This window comes from Fukomys damarensis, unplaced genomic scaffold (genome assembly GCF_012274545.1).
Source record: "Fukomys damarensis isolate Sample0158 unplaced genomic scaffold, DMR_v1.0_HiC HiC_scaffold_18, whole genome shotgun sequence".
In the NCBI taxonomy this organism is placed as follows: domain Eukaryota; kingdom Metazoa; phylum Chordata; class Mammalia; order Rodentia; family Bathyergidae; genus Fukomys; species Fukomys damarensis.
This window is the reverse complement of record NW_022900930.1, coordinates 26,966,083-26,975,129: the sequence shown is the minus strand read 5'-3', so window position 1 is coordinate 26,975,129 and position 9,047 is coordinate 26,966,083. Positions and strand designations below refer to the sequence as shown.

The window sequence follows — 9,047 nt, the reverse complement described above, 5'->3', positions numbered from 1 at the left end:
AGCTCCCGCGCAGGCCGGGAGCTCGCGCGCACGGCGCCGGGTGATCGCAGACCAGGACCTAGATCATTTCTAATCATAATTTACAATAAAGAGCTAATTCTACTTCTATTATTTGTTTGCACAAGCACAGATAATTAGCTTTAGAGTTTAATAAACATATATAATATTTTAATAGTTTAATGTGTTTTCTATATAAAAAACAGAGTTTAATATAAGTGTATATGTTAAAACCCTTTTTCAAACCTAATTTGATAATACATCAGCAAAATTTCCTATGTGCACATATAACAAAAAGAAAACACTTATTCATCACATCATGATTTGTTTTTTAATGTCAATAACTCAGATAAATCTCATGACTTTGCTATGAAATAAATATACCTTAAAATCATCACATTCAAAATATCTGGTTAGCAAACATGAAGAGACAATAAATGACAATTAAACTTGCATCCTAGATTCTCCATTAAGTCTTAGATGGCTCCTCCTTTATACAGAATGAGATCGCACTGACAAGCCAAATAACAGACAAGGAAATGTGTGAGCCTAGTGGATACTAAAGGATTCATAATTTATAATCAGGTGGAGGCCTGAGCACGTGGAAATATGAACTAGCATGTTTCCTAGGAATGGAAAGTAATTCACTACAGAGACAACATGAACAGACAGGAGACTGGGACACCAGAACCGAGAGTTAATGAGTTGAGAAAAAGAAAATAGGTACAACATTAATGAAAAGAATTTATTTACCTTGCTGTGTGGACAGAGAAGTATTACCTCCAAAGCCATGTGTTGTTTAGAGTCTAAAACTTGTAGTGAAATATCTGGCTCTTGACTATCTGCTGTAAGATATCCTTTAAGATTTTAAAATATTTTGCATAAGAATATTTTTGTATGATTCTGAAGTCCTGGGCTGTGCTACACCAATTTGAACAGGTGAATGTAAATTAATAATAAAATGAATATGAACTTCACTGGGAAGTGAGAATGCAGGTTAACTAAGGTGAGTCTGGCACAATTCAGTTCCTGATTCAGTCCCAGTAAAATTTTGAACAAGGCTTGGACAGACTTCGTTTGGTGACCATTTGTATAAGTTTTTTCATAATGCTAGAAATATTGTGAATTTAACAGGTTATTCTAAGGCCTGGGAGTTTTCTGTGTAAATTATTGATCTTGAAAATTGTTTTGTGCATTCTGAACACATTATAGAATCTCAATTATTCTTTTACATAATTAATGGTAGTTATTCACAAAGAGAAGAAAAAAATTTTAAAGGATGTTGAGAAGGTGAGGGCTTGGAAATATTGGAAATATGCTTTATACATTGTATCATGTATTAATGAAATAAACACTTAATTCTTTGTGCGAAAAACAAAAAAGAAAAAAATAGACATTTTTTCCAATGGGAGAATTTCTAAGGCTTTTATGCTATTATAAAAATGGAAAACAAAACAAGCTATTGTATATAAAAACACTAGGAAACTTACAGAAATAATAGTACAAAAATCATCAAATATGTGACTTTTAGATGTTATTGTTTTGCCTGATAAATTTAAATATGAATGATTTAACCACTTGTCACTTTAGTGACAAACTTTTATTCATTTTTTTTCGAGTCTCATTGATTCTTTTCTTCTGAATTACTGCACCTAAATTACTTTTGCTCAATAAAGTCATGATGCTATTTCCACGTTTGTGCGCATTTTTTCCTATTTACATCTATGGTTTTTCACTCAAACTACAAAAACTTTAAATAAAAATGAAAGGAAAGGTATGAAGAATAGATTTGTGTTAAAGTAGCATTTTTCAACTTGTAATCTTATTAGTAGACTTTATCTCTTATCCTATCATTGTTTCAAAATTAAGAAAATAACTTTCTTAGTAGCTACAAATTTCTATTTTTTTCTTTTCAAACACATTTCAATATATTTTATTATAATGGATTAATGAAGGAAGGGAAGTATTCTCCTGTGCCACATATGCCTTCTTAGTGATACAGCTAAATAAAGTGCTAAAAGTAGATTTTGTCTGATGACTAGCATGCATTTATATTTGTAAAGCAAAGGTATACATATGAAGAATTTGCACGCAGAACCAACCATCCATGTAAAGGTACTTCAAGAGCATAGTCTTCTTGCCAAAGAGGAAGGTTTCAGGAGGAACCAATCATCCGAATCTCTTCATCTTGAATTTTCAGCCTACAGATCTATGTGAACTAAATTCATGTTGCTTAACCCAATGCAATGTGACTCTTTTTATGTTAGCCTTAGAAAAATAATAAAAGCATTCAATATTTAAAGTAACATTATGATTAATGTCTTATTAAAACTACTAAGAAAATCCTAATAAAAATCTCATATTAAAAGTAAAGAAATGATACAGCATATATAATATATAAAAACACAAAAGGAAAATAATGTAACCTCACACTTTAGATGCCTGGAAACTACTCCAAATTTTAATATGAGAGTGGAGGACCCAGTGTGATTTTTAGAGGAAAAGAATGACTTGGGAAATTAGGAGATATTTTGTGATTATGGGTTGAACAAGAAATATAAACAAAAATATCATAACATATTAAAAATAAGCACTATGCTTTAGAACCAGGGATAGAGTTAAAGCAACACACACATGAAAATAAAGCATAACTTATATTTCCTATAACAATGCGAGAATAATTGCATAGGAAAACCAGATAAAGAAGAATATTGGCCACAGGTAATATGATAAAAATTAAATTATCATAAAAAAATTTAAAAAGACTAAAAAACATATTAATATGTATATATATATTTATTTAATATGAGTTTAGTCCTGGGAGTATATTTCACTGGTAGGACACATGAGGACTGAGGTTCAATACTTAGCACCACAAAACTAATACAGGAATAAATAATAAAGTTTTGGTTTTGGAGAAAAATTATAACAAATAAATTGATAGTTAATTGCATTTTGGTAGAAGGAAATTAGAATATAAGCTATATCTTTGGAATATATTTGTAAAATATTTGAAAAATCTAGATATTAAATTTGTTGCCAAATAGAAGGGTAATCTAAAGAGACTGATTTGAGTAAAACAAACGAAAAAAAAAAGTTACTGCAAAATAGTGCCTGTGAAGCAGTTGCACTGGGCAATGCTTACCTGCTTTTCTGAGTCCATGGAGACAGAACACCTGCACAGAAAAGGAAATGCAGACCTGGAAGAAAGGACTCTCGTATCTGAACAAAGTGAAGCACACAGAGAAAAACAAAACAAAACATGAACACTCAGTAAAATTGTGAGAAACGTGGAAAATATGCTTAGTGATTCTTATATGTATTTGGAATTTCATGGAGAGAGAAACAATGTAGCAGAAGCAATATTTAAAGATGTAACGCCTAAGTATTTCACAAAATAATTTGAAGTCAACGACTGAGTGGAATAAATTCTGCAAAACTCAAGGATACTAAATTAAAAACTATCAGGAGCAATATGGTAAGAATGCATGCAATAAATGAATATAATAAGAAATATTTAAAGGGGAACCTGAGATAAAAGAAAGATTCTCATCAAAGCATGAGTAATGAAATAGAATTTGACTTTTGTATAAGAAATAATGATTTCAATATAATTCACCCAAATGCCTCTGGAAACACAACTAGAGTTGAAAAAGCTACTTTAATCTGTCTTTTCCATGAACTCGAAAACCCGTCATGGGAAAATGTAGGACATTATACTAAAGTATATTGGAAAGGTCTCAGTCTAAGACTGGTTGGATGATACTAAGGACAGTCCCAAGAAGCAGGCCCTCACTCTGGATTCGATGCAGCTAGGAAGAAAAGACAGGTCCATAATTGAATATTAGCAAGTCTTATCTAGGAAGAGGACAGACTAGTGCAGGAACAAAAGAACTGGTGAAAACGGACAGCCACTCATTTTAGCCAAGAGAGAATTTTCTCTGGTATTTTTTGAATTGCATGGTGACTTTGGTTTGGTCTCTGGTTAGATATGATTATGAGATGATCCTATTTGTCTCGTTTCACCATGCTGCAGAGGTCCTTTCCTGATGTTGATGTTCTGTGTGGTGTGCACGACCAGCAGGAAAACACGATGGCCAAGCAGTTTCCCATCCCAGCCAAATTCTCAGCACAGTAACGCCTTGTTGTGAGTACAGATGAGTTCCTATTTGTCATATTGCTTTTCAATTCACATTAGAACCTGTCATATCACTGGATAGTACCTTAAAAGCATGGGAAAACAAAGCTGAGAATTCAGCATTGGAGACTCAGTGAACATATCTTTCAGCATGAAGCTACCTGAAAATACTCTGCAATATACAAAAACCTGGAAACTTGTCTCCACCAGATTTCTCTTGCAATAACTTAAAAAGGACATCCTTCAAGCAGGAGAAATGTACACAAAACCCAATGAGGGGCAAAGGAAAGAAATGTGTATAAAGTAAGAGATAAACAAAGATAATTTAAATATTGACTTTATAAAATAAGAACATTAATGTCTTATAGCTTATATGCATGTAATTAAATATAGTATAAAAAAGAATGTAGTACAAGTAAAATATTATTTGATTTGCTTTCTGGTTATGATGGTAGATACGACATTAAACACAGGACATATTGAATTTTCCAATTAAAATATATTTATACACGCATCATGAATATACCTCTTTCAAAATCAACATGATGGGAAACATATATATGTATATATAAATCATTATCCTAGGAAGTTGGTTTCATTATACTAAAATAATATTAAATAAATATTCTTAAAAGCAAAAAGTATGATTAGGGCTAAAGAAGGAAATTTCATGATTATCAATCAATCTACTGTGGAAATTTAACAGTATTATATCCATAGGCACATAACATAGCCTCAAAATTTACTTATAAACCTGGATGGATTTAAAGGAAGCTAATGTGAAAACAGTGTAAAAACAGGTAAAAATCAGATACTATACAGAAAATTGGAATCCTATTAAGAATTGTAAACAAGCCAACAATGTACTTAGTGCACATAGTATAGCAGAATACACCTCTTCACCTGCATACTGAGCAGTTAATAAAATTTTATGCTGAACATAAAGTAAGCTCATAAAGTAAGCTTCAGCAATGTTTAAAACTTTAAAATTGTAATAAGTATAACCTTTTACTTATTGTAGAGATAAGATGGTCGTCAAGTATAACACCCTAACTTTAAACATTCCCCAAATATTTAGTAATTACCAGCGTAAAGTATAAAACTTGCACTAAACAAGGAGCCACAGAAGTTAATAAATGTATTTAAAAGAAACATAAAATAAAATATACAGAAGAATGGGAAATTCACTTAAAGTTTTGTATTGGAGAACATTTTTACATTTTATTGTTTATTATATAAGAAGAAAAAAATCAATGATCGGAGCATCTTACTTAAAGAAAAAAATTTAAAGAAAATAACAGGTAAATAATAAAACAAAAAATATATTCTAGTTATAATTAAATCAAAAGCTGATTCCTTGAAAAGACTAATTCTAATTTTAAAAAAGCTGGAAAAACAGATCAATAGGACCCACAACTAATTATAACTCCTCTTCCCTGTTAAGTAATATAGGAAGTAATTTATTAATACCAATATTAAAAAAGAGGATTTCACTATAGGATTTATGATCACCAAAATAATAATAAGAAGGATATGAACACATTTATGCTAGAAATAACTGAAATGGGGGATACAGAAGTCCTAGATTGATTAAGGTAAATACTCACTAAAACTATGATGACAGAAGCAATGTGCATGACTATATTAGCCAGCTTCCCATCTATGAAACAAAATAAGTGGCATAGAGAATTTGAAGGCATACTTTACTTCAGATTACAGAGGAGTCGCGTCATGAGCAGCTGGCTTAAAAGCAGAAATGTGAGACAAGGGCAGGGCAGAGAAAAGCTACCCACTTCATGAAGGCCTAGAATCAAAGAAATAAAAATCCAGCGAAGAAGGGTCCAAATATCAGATCCACTTCTCAAGTTCATCCCATGCCCTATCCAAACCTGCCCAGAAATGGGCTTTACGCAGCACCAAACTTTCTTTGGAACCAATTCAATTAATGATTGCAATTATCCATCACAATGACAAGACCATATTATTCATATTGGAAATAGAGAGTAAATTTGACACTCATATGTCAGGGATTGTAATACCATATTAACAGAAGAAAAATAAGAGAAGACAGAAAATAACTATTTCATAAGGTAATCATATTATCATTATAAAATTTCTTATCTTTCTAGAAAAAAGCTTTCTACTATAAAGACCAATAAGAAATGTTATAATACAGACTTTATTAAATGGGGACAATTTAAATATTTTCTCATGAGATTGAAAATAATTTCTCGATCCCTCAAATTACCAATATATTTCTATTTAACCTTGCCCTGCAGATCGCAGTTAATATAATAAAAAATGACTAATACAAAAATCATCAAAGAGAAAGAAGTAGAATGAATTATACAGATATACATGTGAAATATTTTAAAAATCTATAGGTAATGGGAATGGGATGTGGGTTTAGCTCAGTGGTTTCACCCCTTTCCTCACAAGCACAAGGTCCCAAGTTAGATCTACAGTAGAAAAAAAAATCTATAGGTAAGTGATTTGTATGTATAAAGGAATTTTGAGAACACATCGAATACTAGTAATATAAAAATCACTTGCATTTCTAAATGTAAGTAACAGTTATTAAAGAAAAAAGACCTACTATTTGCAATAACCTGAAGAATATCTTATTTATAGAAATAAGTCAAATGGTAGATTTTCAAAACTATAGCAAAAATAAAACCAACAGTTCCACCTCACAAAATCAGAGTATACATTCTTTTGGGATGCACATGTGTCATTCTCCAAAATAGACCACATACTAACTCATAGAACATATTTAAATAAATGAAAAGAAAATGAAGTCATCCCATGTATATTATCAGATCGTGGGTAAATTAAACTGGAGACCCAATTAAAAAATGGACATCTGAGCTGAACAGATATTTCTTACACAAAGAAGTAACAGAAGAAAATAAACACATATAAAAACTGTTCAATATCACTGGTCATTTGAGGGATGCAGATGAAAGCAACACTGAGATTCCACCTCACCCCACAAAAAATGGCTGTTATAATGAAATCAACAGATATCAAATGCTGGTGGAGTTGTGGGGAGAAAGGAACCCTTCATGATTGTTGGTGGGAGTGCAGAATGCTGCAACCACGGTAGAAATCAATATGGAGACACCTCAAACAACTAGGATTAGAAGTCCCATTTGACTCAGCTATTCCACTGCTGGGTATCTTCCTGAAATAATTAAAAGAATCATACGATAGTGATATATGGTCACCCATGTTTATAGTGGTACAGTTTGTAATAGCTAAACCTTGGAAACAGCCCAATTGCTCATCAACTGGAGACTGGATAAAGGAGATGTGTGTTTTATATATATATAAAATGTAGTACTATGCAGCCATAAATAACTAGAAACTAGAGATATTTATAGCTAAGTGGATGCACATTGAAGCCATACTCTTAATTGAAATTAATAAGTCACATGTGTAAATACTGAATAGTTTCTCTGCTGTGAAAGACTAAACATATAAATAAGGATCAAAATGTATAATTGATATTGTGTAATTGGAAGAAAAGATCTAAACATGTAGAGTAAGTGGGAGGGGTAGGGGAAATGTAAAAAGGAAAAGAAAAATATTTAAAAAGGTAAAACATGGAAACAAGTCTTTGTAAACCAGGACAGATGGAGGGGGTGAAGGGAGGCCTAGGGAATGCGGGAACATAAGGACCAAAAGAAGTCTTGAAATGGTACAAGATCCAATTGTAAAAATAAACTTAATAAAGATAAAAAACAGTGAAAGAGACCAACAATGCAAAGATATTCAGTGTTTATTTTTGAGGATGAACTATTCTAAAATTGGTGGTAATTATCTATTAATTTTTCTTTTATCAAAATTTTTTTCTTTTTTTAAAGTGTAAGGTGACATGTACAAGATCTTTTCTAAGCATCTGTACATTGTGGAATGGTTAAACTATCTAACAAACAAACACATTTTGTGTCTGAGTGTATACCACTTTTGTATCCATGTATTCATTCACTTATGTAAAAATCATGTTGATTCCATATCTTGATGATTGTGAAAAAATCTGCTATTAACATAGCAGTACAGGTATTTCTTCATCAGAATGATGTCAGGTTTTTTGCCGATATATGTGTGTGTGTGTGTGTGTGTGTGTGTGTGTGTGTACCATATATATGATATATAGCATATATATTATATTATATATACATATATCAGTAGCACTGATTATACCACTGGGAAATAGAGATATATGTGTATATGTATGTGTGTGTATCAGTGGTGCCATTATATATATTATACATATCATTGAGACATATATATAGTAAATTGTTCAATCATATAGGTCTATTTTTAACTAATTTTTCTCTTCTTTTGTTTTGTTTTTTGATAATGGAGATCAAACTCGGGACCTCATGCTTTCAAGACAGGAGTGACACCTCTGAACTAAGTCCCCAGCCCCCTAACTAATTTTATAGGTATATTTTAGATATACACAATGACAACTTTTATCATACGGAATTTCTACCTTTACATGCTATGTCTTAATTCTTTTTACCAGTTCCGTTCCTTCCCTTCAACTCTTTATCCTCTCCTTATTTACAAAAGTTTTGTTTCCATTTTTTGCATCTAGTCTCTTTTTGTGCTTTTCTTTTCCTTCCTTTCACTCTTCCTTCCTCCCTTGTTTGCCTTCCGATTTGAATCCGGTCTTCCTATTTCACAATATATTATAATTATATATTGTAGTAATTATAATTATAAATGTATACTTTGGTCTTTATTTACACTTTCTGTTTTTCATACCTGAGATACCGTGTGATATTTGAATGTGTGTTTCCAGTGTATTTCACTTAGGAGTGTTGTCTCAAGGTAGATATATTTGTCTAGAAATGTCCCAAATTATCCTTCTTTAGGACTCAGTAGTACTCTATTGTGTAAA

The 9,047-nt window shown here is 31.5% G+C and overlaps 1 long non-coding RNA gene across 1 annotated transcript in view; it reads left to right on the top strand.

Annotated features, from left to right (window-relative positions):
• LOC104852906 overlaps positions 1 to 8,570 on the top strand; it is a 134,237-nt gene extending 125,667 nt beyond the window's left edge. The window contains exons 7-8 of the long non-coding RNA XR_777614.1: positions 4,034 to 4,144; positions 8,507 to 8,570. This is a non-coding gene — a long non-coding RNA (uncharacterized LOC104852906). The remainder of the gene's footprint in view (positions 1 to 4,033; positions 4,145 to 8,506) is intronic.
• Positions 8,571 to 9,047: the final 477 nt, after the last annotated feature.